The sequence below is a fragment of the Mustela nivalis genome (genome assembly GCF_964662115.1).
Source record: "Mustela nivalis genome assembly, chromosome: 8".
Lineage (NCBI taxonomy): Eukaryota > Metazoa > Chordata > Mammalia > Carnivora > Mustelidae > Mustela > Mustela nivalis.
The window spans coordinates 28,235,467-28,248,838 of record NC_139027.1 but is presented as its reverse complement, the minus strand read 5'-3'; the positions used below and the strand labels follow the sequence as shown (position 1 = coordinate 28,248,838).

Sequence of the window (13,372 nt, the reverse complement as noted above, 5' to 3'; positions counted from 1 at the left end):
AAAGAGTGTACCAGCAAGAGGTCGGAGGGGTCAGAGAGAGAATCCACAAGCAGACTCCCCACTGAGCGCAGAGCCCCACAGGAGCTCTAGGTAGGGCTGGACACAAGGCTTGATGCGGGTGCAGCCAGGGCTCAGTTGCATGACCCTGATGTCCTGACCTGAGCCGAAATCCAGAGTCGGCTGCTTAACCAACTGAGCTACCCAAGTACCCAGGACTTTGTGAAACTCCTTCTGTATCTGATAGGTGTTCATGGATAGTCCACTGCTGGTACACAGGGGAGGGCCACAGTAGAATGTGGCATCCATACCGTCATTCAACTGCTTTCACACCTTTCCTTCTCAGGCCCAAATCATGGGTAAGCCCACATAACAACGTCTCCAAAAAAAAAAAAAAAAAAAAAAAAAAATGCTGCAATGCTGCATGCTTATTGGTCTACATGAGGTTACAAATCTCTGTTCCCATTCAGGGAAAAGAAGTTCAGCCTAGCGGAATTTAAAAATTTTTCACATTGCTTTTACATATTCACAAGCATGCTAAAATTTTATATACTTTTGTGTCATGATCTGCTATGTCATGGTATGTGTACTTATGTACTGACCATCATTTTTCTTAGCACTGTCTTATACCCGTTGCACAGAAGTCTAACTCCTACCTTTGGTCTCACCCAGACAGAAGTTATCTACCCCCTTCCCCACCCACCCCTTGGACATCTTGATTCTCAGCGTGAGGAAGACCTCAGGGTCACCAGTGAACCACTTAGAAAATCTTCTCTTTACGTGTTGGGGGATTAAAAACAGAATTGCTCAAAAGAGCAGGAAGATTTCTGTCGTTCTACTATGACCGATACCTTGTAGTTTTACAGATTTCTAGCTTTACGTACTTCATTGGATCCTTCTAAAATGGTAGATTAATGAAGACAGGCTTTACAATCATGTTTTTCAGGTGAGGGAATTGGGTCTCAAAAGATAAAATGATACCAAAAGTCACCAAGTCACTAGGATGAAAACAAGACTGGGACACAGATTTAATTCTTGGTACAGAACATTTTCCTAAAGCATCCCAGGTCTCCATATTTTCTTATCTGCAGTTTCAAAGTTTGTTACCACATAAGCAGCCACAGAATCCTGAACCTACAACCCAAGTCAATATATGATACATGTTGCACGTTGTATGTGACTTTCTGCCAGTACAGCTGATAACGTTTGCCACTGATTAGGTAAATGATTGAGTGAAGCCCAGGAAGTCTCTAAGACATGTACACATTTTCTAATCATGGCCTGAAGGAGGACAAGGGAAGGCAATGAACTTTATTGAGTGTCTATTAGATATAAATGCTGTGCAGTGCTTTACTTTTGAGCACAGCAATCTTGTGAGGGAGTTAGGTATTTTCTGCATTTTCACATTCAGAGATGAGAGGTTTTGAGAGTCAAATCATGCAGCTAGAAAGTAACACATTCAGGTGAATACATTATAATGAACTATACCCTTCTTCCTTGAATAAAATTGAGTTTTTCAATCAAGGCAAATATGTTTGTTCTCTCACTAAAAAGACCGGGGTGTTCTACACTGTTGAAATTGAGGTAGTCAGTTAATGAAGCACGGTATGACGTGGAGAGACAGATCAGGATTGGAATTTTAATCTATATATTATACTCTATTATTACCATCATCAAACCCAATAAATGTCAATATTTCTGGTCTTCTTTATTTCTTAGAAAAGAACACATTCCATTTTATTTAAACTGGTATTCTCTTGTAGTCATGAAATCTTTAACCATGTACTCATGTGGTGTCATGCACAGACATTTGCATATGTTAGTACCCAAGGGAGTCCTGGGAACGTCACATTTAATATACAGTGAATTTTAGAATAGGGACTATTTAATACTTATGCCTCCAGACATTCTCTGGAGAGTTCCAAGTTGGAAACAAAAAAAGAAATAAAAACTTTTCAAAGCTCCTAACACATCTAAGAAGTGACATCCTGTTGACAAATACTTTGGCCGAATGCCATTAACTAAAACTTCTGCTAACAAATTTCATTGAAGTTTTATTGAAAAGAAAAAAGCAATTCCATTAAAATGACAACAATAACAGCAGTCAGTTCCAGCTTGATGGTGAAAACTGTGTTTAGGGGAGATGGTTCTGATCATATAAGTTTTTTCTTTTTTTTAAAAGATTTTATTTATTTATTTGATAGAGAGAAATCACAAGTAGACGGAGAGGCAGGCAGAGAGAGAGGGAAGCAGGCTCCCTGCTGAGCAGAGAGCCCAATGCGGGACTTGATCCCAGGACCCTGAGATCATGACCTGAGCCGAAGGCAGCGGCTTAACCCACTGAGCCACCCAGGCGCCTCTGATCATATAAGTTTTTTCTTAATGAAAATGTGTACGTAACGGAATTTTCTCACATCCAGCCTCTTCTCTTGGCCATGAAATATCTCTATGGATATACTTGTCATCTTAACAACTGGCAGAGTATTTCTTTCATGCAAAGAGGTAACATTTACAATTACTGGTGAGATCTGGAAGGATCTACTAGATGAATAGTGAGCCAAACAAGATCTTAAGTGTAAAGGCTTTTCTGGATGTACTGGTGGACCTTTATCACCAAATGTTGGTTCCTTCAGTTCTCCGATTAACATTTGAGTTTCTGGCTGCAGTGGTTTGAAGGTTGGGATTGGTTCAAAATACTTTTGTAATATTAACATCTACCTGTTTGAAGAGCTGCTTTTTTCCTTCTCACCTAAGACTGGTGTGTGTGTGTGTGTGTGTGTGTGTGCATGCGTGTGCGTGTGTTTTAGTTTCTTTGTTTTTTTTTTAAATGTTTCAAGTTTTTATTTACTTTCCAGTTACTTAACATATAGTGTAATATTACTTATTTGTTTCAGGAGTAAAATTTAGTGATTCATACCTTACATATAACACCCAGTGCTCATCACAACTGCCTTTAAAACCCATCACCCATTTCGCCCATCTGTCTTCCTTCAGGAAACCCTCAGTTTGTTCTTTATAGTTGAGAGTCTCTCCTATGGTTTGCCTCCCTCCCTCTCTCTCTCTCTTTTTTCTTTCTCTTATGTTTATCTGTTTTTGTTTCTGAGTGAAATCATATGGTATTTGTCTTTCTCTTTTCTTTTTTCTTAACATAATGTCATCCATGTCATTACAAATCCATCCATGTCATTACAAATGGCAAGATTTCATTCTTTTTGGTGGATGAGTAATATTCCATTTTGCATATATGCCACCTCTTCTTTATCCATTCATCAGTCAGTGGACATTTGGTCTCCTTCCATGATTTGGTTATTGATAATGCTGCTATAAACATCTGGGCTCATGTGCCCCTTTGAATCAGTATTTTTGTATTCTTTGGGTACATACCTAGTATAATTGTGTGTGTCATAGGGTAGTTCTATTTTCAGATTTGAGAAATCTCCATATTGTTTTCTAGAGTGGCTGCAGCAGTTTGCATTCTCACTGACAGTGTAAGAGGAGTCCCCCTTCTCTGCATCCTTGCCAACATCTGTTGTTTCTTGTGTTGTTAATTTTAGCCACTCTGATGGATGTGAGGTGATATCTTATTGTGGTTTTGATTTGTATTTCCCGGATGATGAGTGATGTTGAGCGTCTTTTCCTGTGTCTATTGGCCATCTGCACATCTTTTTTTTTTTTTTTTTTAAAGATTTTATTTATTTATTTATTTATTTGGCAGAGAGAGAGATCACAAGTAGGCAGAGAGGCAGGCAGAGAGAGAAGGAAGCGGGCTCCCTGCTGAGCAGAGAGCCCAATGCGGGACTCGATCCCAGGACCCTGAGACCACGACCTGAGCCGAAGGCAGCGGCTTAACCCACTGAGCCACCCAGGTGTCCCCCTTTTTTTTCCCAATTAAAAATTTCATTTGTTTTTAATTATTATGTTCAGTTAGCCATCATGTAGTACATCATTAGTTTTTGATGGGGTGTTCAATGATTCATTAGTTGCTTATAACACCCACTGTTCATCACTCCATGTGCCCTCCTTAATATCCATCACCCAGTTACCGCATCCCTCCACCCTCTTCCCTTCTGCCACCCTGAGCTTGTTTCCCAGAGTCCAGAGTCCCTCATGGTTTGTCTCCCTCTCTGATTTTTTCCCATTCAGTTTTTCCTCCCTTCCCCTGTGGTCCTCCATGCTATTCCTTATGTTCCACATATGAGTGAAATCATATGATAATTATCTTTCTCTGCTGTACTCATTTCACTTAGCATAATCACCTCCTGTTGCATGCATGTCAGTACAAATGGTAGGTATTCATCCTTTCTGATGGCTGAGTAATATCCCATTGTATATATGAATCATATCTTCTTTATCCATTCATATGCTGAAGAAACAGTATGGCTATTGTGGACATTGCTGTTGTAAACATTGAAAAGAATGAGCCCCTTCTTTTCACTATATCTGTATCTTTGGGATAAATACCTAGTAGTGCAATTGCTGGGTCATAGGGTCGCTCTATTTTTAATGTCTTGAGGAACCTCCATAATGTTTTCCAGAGTGGCTGCACCAGCTTACATTCTCACCAACAGTGTTACAGGGTTTCCCTTTCTCTACATTCTCACCAATATTTGTTGTTTCCTGTCTTGTTAATTTTTATTTACTTATTTCTTATTAAAAATTTTTAAAAAGATTATTTGTCAGAAAGAAGGAGAGAGAGAGAGAGAGAACACAAGCAGGGGGAGCAGCTGGCAGAGGGAGAAGCAGACTCCCTGCTGAGCAAGAATCCTGATGCAGGATTCAGTCGATTCCAGGATCCTGGGATCATGACCTGAGCTGAAGGCAGACACGTAACCTACTGAGCCACTCAGGAAGCCCCTGTTTTGTTAATTTTTACCATTTAACTGGTGTAATGTGGTGTCATTGTGGCTTTGATTTGTATTTTCCCAATGGCTAGTGATATTGAACATTTTTTTATATGTCTGTTAACCACTTGTGTTTCTTCTTTGGATAAGTGTCTGTTCACGTCTTCTGCCCATTTCTTGACTGGATTATTTGTTTTTGGGTGTTGAGTTTGATAAGTTCTTTATATATTTTGGATACTAACCCTTTATCATATGTGTCATTTGCAAATATCTTCTTTCATTCTATAAGTTGCCTTTTAATTTTGTTGATTTTCTTCACTATGCAGAATCTTTTTACTTTGATGAAGTCTTTGTGGTTTAGGTTTTGTTTGTTTGTTTTTGTTTCCCTTGCCTTGGGAGACATATCTAGAAAGAAGTTGGTATGACCAATGTCAAAGAGATTACTCTTTGTGTTCTCTTAGAGCATTTTTATGGTTTCAGGCCTCATGTTTAGGTATTTAATCCATTTTGAATTTAATTTTGTGTTTGGTGTAAGAAAAGTGGTCCAGTTTCATTCTTTTGCATATTGCTTTCCATTTTTCCCAGCATCATTTGCTGAAGAGATTATTTTTTTCCTACTGGATATTCTTTCCTGCTTTGTTGAAGATTAATTGACCATATAGTATGGGTTCATTTCTGGGTTTTCTGTTCGATTCTTTTGGTCTATGTGTCTATTTTTATGGCAATACCATACTATCTGATTACTACTGCTTTGTCACTTAACTTGAAGTCTTGAATTGTGATCACGTCAGCTTTGCTTTGCTTTTTCAAGGTTACTTTGGCAATTCAGGGTCTTTTATGGTTCCATACAAGTTACAGGATTGTTGATTCTCACTCTGTGAAAAATGCTGTTGGTATTTTAATAGGGATTGCATTAAATGTGCAGATTGTTTTAGGTAGTGTAGACATTTTAACAATATGTGTTTTTCCAATCCATGAGCATGGAATGTCTTTCCACTTCTTTGTCATAGACTCCAAACTTTAAATGAGTACTTCAAGTATCTTGTTGAGAGTTTTGGCAGTTACTTTGCCTTGAGATATTCCTATGTCAATAGGACATAGTCATTTGTTTTTAAATGTTTGTAAACAAGTAAAATATAGGGCCTTGAATAGAAATATGAAACATTCATTACATTCAGCCAGGCTCCAACATTTGCCATAAAATCCTCTTGTCATCCCTATGTGATCTAACACCCAGTTGATGCAAATTAAATGTGCTTTAAGTTATCTGTCAATTACTGTTCTGTTTAGTTTCCTAAATGGAATCAGCAGCCTTGAGTACTAAAATTTCAGGGATGTCTTAGAAGGTAAGTTGTGGGATCATCTTTTATGCAAAGGGCGTAGCTGTTTCCTCCAACACTATTTCTTGACTGATAGACATTTGATATTTCTGATAGTCCTCAAATTGCTTGAGTCTGTGAGAATGCATCCCTACAAGACCCCCAGAAATTGAAGCTACAGCTTTAGGGATAAATCCTGGCTGTAGCACAAAAACTGAAGTATCTTCCGAACAGAGTGCGTAGACCTAGGAAGCCTGTGCCTCTGTGTATGTTGGGCTCAGGCATGAAGAGTTACATTCATGGTCTGCTTGTAGAGAGAATAGTTCATTTTTCAGGTGCCACAGGAAAGGCTTTCCTGAGATACACTACTGGTTGGTTGGATTTAATCTCCTGGAATAGAGCCATCCCTATGGACTGTATGGCAGTGGATCCCTGGAACTATGTCCAGTCGATATGTCTGTTAGAAGACTTAGCAGCTCTATGATATGTAATTGAAGTTATTAATTGGAGAGAGTAAAACCTGAAAGGAGATTATAGTTTTTTTTTTTTTCTTAAGATTTTTATTTATTTATTTGACAGAGAGAGAGATCACAATTAGGCAGAGAGGCAGGCAGAGAGATAAGGGGAAGCAGACTCCCCGCTGAGCAGAGAGCCTGCGGGGCTTGATCCCAGGACCCTGGGACCATGACCCGAGCCAAAGGCAGAGGCATAACCCACTGAGCACCCAGGTGCTCCAAGGAGATTAAAATTTTAAATGATACTTTTTAAAAATGATATTTTAAAATGATACTTTAAATGATAAAGACACTATCTATAGTTTTGTCACCAGAACTTTTGAATCTTCCCCAGAATGTTCTAGAGCTGCATTAATAGACTTCCCTATTGCCTCTAGTTCTATCTCATCCCAACAGCTGTCAGTTAATTAAAATGGGCCTCAACTTCCTGCATGCAGCACTGGGTGTGATGCATAAACAATGAATCTTGGAACACTGAAAAAAAAAAAAAAACAAAAAAAATAAAGTTAAAAAAAGTCAAGCTACAAAAAGAAGAAAGAAATACTAAACTAATATTTGAGTACAATATAAAAATAGGTATTGATAAGGTTTAAAAATCCAACTTGAACAGTCTGACGTCAAAAGTAAGTTACATGTCATAATGTGAATATTAATTTTTTGAAAAAAAATTTATTTTTAGAACAGTATATTTCAGGAACATATCTTAAAGTTTTATAACAACCAAAAGTATAATATTTATACATAATAAACCATGTAATATTTCTTCCTATACATTAAAAAAAACTAATTCTAAAAAAGAAATAAAATTGTTCTCTAGAACAAGATTTCTTAGGCTTTACTATGCATAAAAATATGTAAACAAATGTCCTGGGGATCTTGATAAAGTGTAGCTTCTGATTCAGTGGGTCTAGGGTGGGGCTTGAGGTTTATATTTTGAAAAAGCTCCTGGATAATAGAGATGCTCTTGGCCCATGGATCATTTCAGTAGCATAACTTCAGACTTGCTTTCAAGGAAATAAAATGAAATTAACATTTATGAGTTACGACTCAAGTCAGAAAGCTCCAGGCAATTTACAGATACTGTTTCACCCAGTTTTCTAAGGAATCTGAAAAAAGCACATGACATCCATTTTCAGATGAGAAAACAGAAGCTTGGGTACTTTAAGTTAGTCCAGGTCAGCTAGTTAGTAATAGCAAAGTAAGATCGGATCCTGGTTTCTCTGAACCCAAAGATTTTCATGCTTCTGCCTGACCATGCTGCCACCCAGTGCTGATGTCCCTCAGAGTCTGCTGACCTGCTGAGGTTTTTGTTGTCGAAACATATCCCAAAGGATAAGTAAACTAGCCAATTGAAACCCTTTCCACCCAAATCCCAATAATACAATAACAAAGTGATTCTTTTAGAAGTCATAAATATAGAAAAACAAGGAAAGCAGGAAACCTTGGGGATGCAAGAAAGCAGACAGGCACATGGTAACTGTACTAATAAACCAGAGAGAGCTGGGTCAGGGAGGCAGTGGGCAGAGCCAGAAGTCAGCTGATAGAATGGTCAGTGATTCTCAAGCCTCTGCCAGAAGGGTCATCTTGTGAGTTTATATCATTCACTAGAAGAATAAGCACTGGAAATTTTAGAGTAGCTCAGAGCCTAAATAAGTAAGGAAGACTGGAGGACAGTAGTGAAGTTCTGATAGGGACCTGATAAAAGGAATGAGAGTCGGGAGTAAAAATTTATTAAGGTGCGAGCGGCAAAGTGACAGTGGCCTGCAATTTGAATAGAAGGGAAATAAGAGGCCAGTGAGCATAGCCAACAATGACCTACTAGCCACTGACTCCAGGGAACGGCACTGTGACTCGTCCCCAGGTTTTGCTTGCTCCTGTAGGTCTGTCAGAATGGAGCTGACAGGTGCAGAGCAGGACCAACAGGTGAGTACCACAGCAGCCAGAGAAGCAAGGGGCGGCTGCCAGTTATCAAGGAAACAAAGTTTTGGCATGAGGATTTCATTCCTTCTAATCTGAGTGCATCTGGAGATCTGGAATCTGGAGTATCAAATTCTTGACCTAGGTATCTTTATTCATCCTGAGAAGGTATTTTGCTGCAAATCCCAGTGACAAAGCTCCTGTTTCTTAGTTCACTGGAGGACAAAGTGTGAGTTGCTGAATTGTGGGAATCATCAATCTTTATTCTTTTAGGAGGTTTGGTCAAGAAGATGCATGGACCCTGTGGCTGTAGGGTACCCAAATGGTGATTCTACTTACAAGATGATAATTGTTTTAGTTGTCTTTTAGTTTTAAGCCCCATAAAAAGTCTTTAAAATTATGATTTCTTTTTAAATTTTCCTCAGTATCTTTGCACTCTGTTTAGTATATACGAGTGCTTGATACATATTTTTTCACTTGTTTTTGAACTTTCCCAGAGGCAACACCTTAGGTTTTTGTTTTTGTTTTTGAAATAAGGTGCTTTATGTAACAACACACAAGCAGAAACTACCCCCAAAGTAGCACAGATATGCAATAAGGAAAAAATAGCTCAAATTTTGGATTTTGAAAGCACTGAATTTTCCTTTTCCGTTTTCAGTTGTGGGACAGGGGAAGGGACAGGGTCCTGAAGTTACTGTGGTATAGACATTAACAACCTTGGGTGATCCTGGATGTGTCATTACCTCTCTGGGTTTTGACATCCTGAAATATAAAAGGAAAGCTTATACTAAGCCATCTCTGTGATCCTGTTAGCTCAAACCCGCGCTGATCCTGAAGATATAATCTTGGTTTTATAGATCTACATTTATGTCAAGGGAAATGTCATTGCAAGTTTTTCATCATCATAGCAAAACTGTTAAAGTAGCAGATTGAACAATACATTTGATATCACAGTACAACAGGTCATCCCTCACTTATACAAATCTTGTTGAAGAAATGACAGTCAAAAGCCTCTCCAAATTCAGGCATAAAAAAAATCTATAAAATTATATTCAACTGGTTACCAGCCTGTGTCTGACGTTTTAATAGAGTTATATTTCTTTTCTATGTTTAGAGAAGACTTTTCCAAATGAATGTGAGATGGGGCACTTGATTTGGCTGCCCTTTCTAAACTGTAGACTAAATTTATTAATGCAGCTCGTGACTTATCCTCTTAATTTGTTTCATTAAACATTGTTTTTATTTTGTCAGAAGCCAATGTATATATTTTGTCATTATGGAAATGAATTTCAAGTAAGCAGAAATGAGAGAACAGATTATCCCACATGAAACAAATCTAATATGTGAAAACCTACATTAAAACATAATTCAATGTAGGGGTTTCTGGGTGGCTCAGTAGGTTAAAGCCTCTGCCTTCAGCTCAGGTCATGATCCCAGGGTCCTGGGATCAAGCCCCATGTCAGGCTCTCTGTTCAGTGGGGAGCCTGCTTCCCAGCCGCCCCCCTACCCCGCCTGCTTCTCTGCCTACTTGTGATCTCTGCCTGTCAAATAAATAAATAAAATCTTAAAAACAAAATAAATAAATAAAATTTAATGTAAAATTATTCACTTTCCCCAAATAATTATTTATAAATGTATTTATTCCTCAAGGATTATATTAGAGAACACTTAACCCCCTATTTATTCATTCATTCAATTAAAACAAATTCAACTTATGTACAATTTTTAGAATTTGATTTCTTGTTTAATTAGGTCAATTTGTGAGACTTAAGCAACTTATGATTTTTTTAAATGAAAGCACAAGTAGAATTTCTATTTGACAGCAATAATTACATTGAATTTAATGATAATGTAAAATGAGAGGGCAGATAAAACTAAAAAAAAGAAAAGACTAAGAAAGGCTACTGTAAAAAAAAAAAAAAAGAAGGAAAAGAAGAAAGAAAAAAAGAACTAATATGTTTCCACCTAAAACCTGAATAGAACAGATTAAGAAAAAAATACTGAATAGGCTAAGAAACATACATACAAAATCAAAATAATGATCTCATATGAGAATTTAAGGATTAAAAAAGCCAGAAGCCATCTCCCCTACCCGCCCCTGCCTCTCTGATTCTCTTTTATACATACGCTGTCTTTTTCACTGGGAGCACACAAGGTTCGTTTATGTTTTATCTCCCATGTGGGAGGCACTAAGATTTGGAAGTTTAATTCTTTAAAGATTTTGCTATACTGGAGATTTAAACAGGATTGTTCAGCTGATGATACTAAGTTCCTAGTATGACGACCTTTTTAATGGCCTACATGTCTGTGCAAATGAATGAAAAAATGTACATTCTCTGTGTGAGGAGCCAGGAAGTCTCTGAATATGTAAAAAAACAAAAACAAAAACAAAAGCAAAAAACAAAATAAAAAATGTAAAGGAAAAAAAAAGCAAAAAAAAAAAAAAAAACTTATAAAAACTGATATTTATTTGGAAACTACTCTGAGCCAAACACTGTCTTAGTCCATCTGTGTGTGGGGCTGTTAACATTATTTGCACTTTTCCGAATCAAAAATTAAGGCCTGAAAAGAATCTTTAGCAAGTAGAGCATGTGGGCTTCGTCCCCCACCATTAGATTTAATACATCAGCCCCTGCTCTAGATCATCAGGGATAAATATATCATTCCAGTGCCCTGTTTTCATCCATTCTTTGACCCCCTGGCACTTCTGTTACGCAGTGTCTTTTACATTACTCTTTCCTATCCCCATGTACTCATTTTCCTGATCACCCAGATTAGAACACACGTTCCAGTACAGTACCCTAAACAGTTCCTTAACTGCTCCCTCAACTTTTTCCCCTTCTCTCTTTCTGTCATGCTTACTTGATAATATCTCTACCACTAAACCCAACTCTCCAGATACTTAACCTCTGCATCCAAGCATCAGAGTGTGGTTGAAGAAAAACACAATCACACTGCCTCGTCAATGCTGAATTCTCAAAAACATCATCAGTGTCCCATAGTCAGCCTAGCAAATTCACCTTATTTTGGGGGCTGACTCATTCACACTTCCCTGTCTTCCAAATTCTAACACCCTTCCCCAGTGCTTTATTCCTTACTCCTCTGAAAAAGTAGGATCTATCAGAATAGACCTCTTTTCATCCCCAAATCTCTTACTCTACCTGCATCCATTTCTCTTTCTTCTCTTTTTAGTCTTGTTTCATGATTGAACTGACCCCAAACTAACCTTTAGTTTATGTACTTGTCTATTATGTATCAGTCCCTCTTCTTCTTGAAGAGCTTCTCTTTGCACCTTACTATTTTCTTTCTCTTGTAGATCTCGTCCATAAATACAAGATCATGCTATAAAATCTTTCACCTTAAAATATAGGAAAGCACTCACCTTTGATCAAGCAATTATCCCATTTGTCTGCTCCCTCTTAGAGCAAAATAAAAACTTGTCTCCCCCCACTGACTGTCTCTTCCTCTTCTGTCATTGTCTCTTTGATTCACTCCAGTTAGACTTTTGTTTTCACCATGCTGCCAAAATAACTCTTATAAAGGATATTTCCATTTTGCCAGGCTCAGTGGTCTTTTTTCAGTTTTTATATTATTGTATTTCTCAGCACCATCTGGCATTGATGATAATTCCTTTTATACAGAAACACCTTCTTACTGGCTTTCAGAGTCCTACTCTCCTAGTTTTCCTCCTCTCTTTTATCACTGTCTTCCAATCATCCACTTCCAATGAATCCCTGTATGTAGGGTTTTGTTTTAATCACCTGTATACCTGGAACCTCTAACAGAATCTGGCACATGGGCACTCTGGAGATAATAGTTTCAGATGGAAAATTTAGGGAAGACACTAAAAACAGTGCCCTTGAACCAGACCTTAAATAGGGGGGAGAATTTCATAAAATATTTTATTTTGAAGTGTTGGGGGCTTGAAATCAGAAAAAAAGAAAAAGCATTAACAAAGATGCAACGTTAGAGATCATGGGACAAACACTGGAAATAATGACATGGTTTCTAGTCACACTACAGCATGGAGGCTAGGGTTTCAACATACAGATTTTGGGGTTTCACAAATACAGAGTTAATAAGAGACATCTACACTAAATCCAGAGGAGAGTGTACATTTAGAGCTCAGCTGTAGTTCCTGGCATTTGGGAAATATTAAAATACCCAGATGGAGTCTTACTAGAATACAGTATATTGATTAAATAATGTTTTTGCAGGCCATATTTGCAAAATGCAGTTGTGTTTCATGCCAGTTATCAATTACTGACTTTTAGTTTAGGAACCCCCCCCCCCTTCTTGGCCTTGATTTTGATACTTGAGCTGAACTCTGTAAACATTCATCTCCTGGCGTAGCACGAGGCCCTGTCAATAAAAGGCACTGGGGGGAGCTCTCTTCCAGTTTCTGTGCCTTGACTTCTCCTGCTCATTCCCTTGTACTAGTTAACAATTCCTAATATTAAAGTTCCCCTGATTAAATTACAAATGTGGTTTATGTATTGCATTGAATTATTACTAATAAATTATTATTCCATGTATAATGGATATCACCCAAGATGTAGCAATGAGTAAATTCAGAGTGTGTCTGCTAAATGATCACATATTTTCTTTTCCAGCTACCAGCAGTAGGTCATTAGGTGGTAAATGCTACATCTTAACTTAGTCAAAAAAGCCGGTTACCTAAGCATACACTTGAAATAAAACAAAACACCATCAAATGTCTCTAGGCAAATGAATTTGAGAAGTGTGCGAGAATGATGTTTTCTTTTCTTTGCAACACATACTA

At 37.8% G+C, this 13,372-nt stretch overlaps 1 long non-coding RNA gene across 1 annotated transcript in view; it reads left to right on the top strand.

The window, feature by feature from the left end:
- Nucleotides 1-13,372, top strand: part of LOC309872011 — a 251,455-nt gene that overhangs the window by 89,279 nt on the left and 148,804 nt on the right. The gene's annotated exons all lie outside the window — the stretch shown is intronic.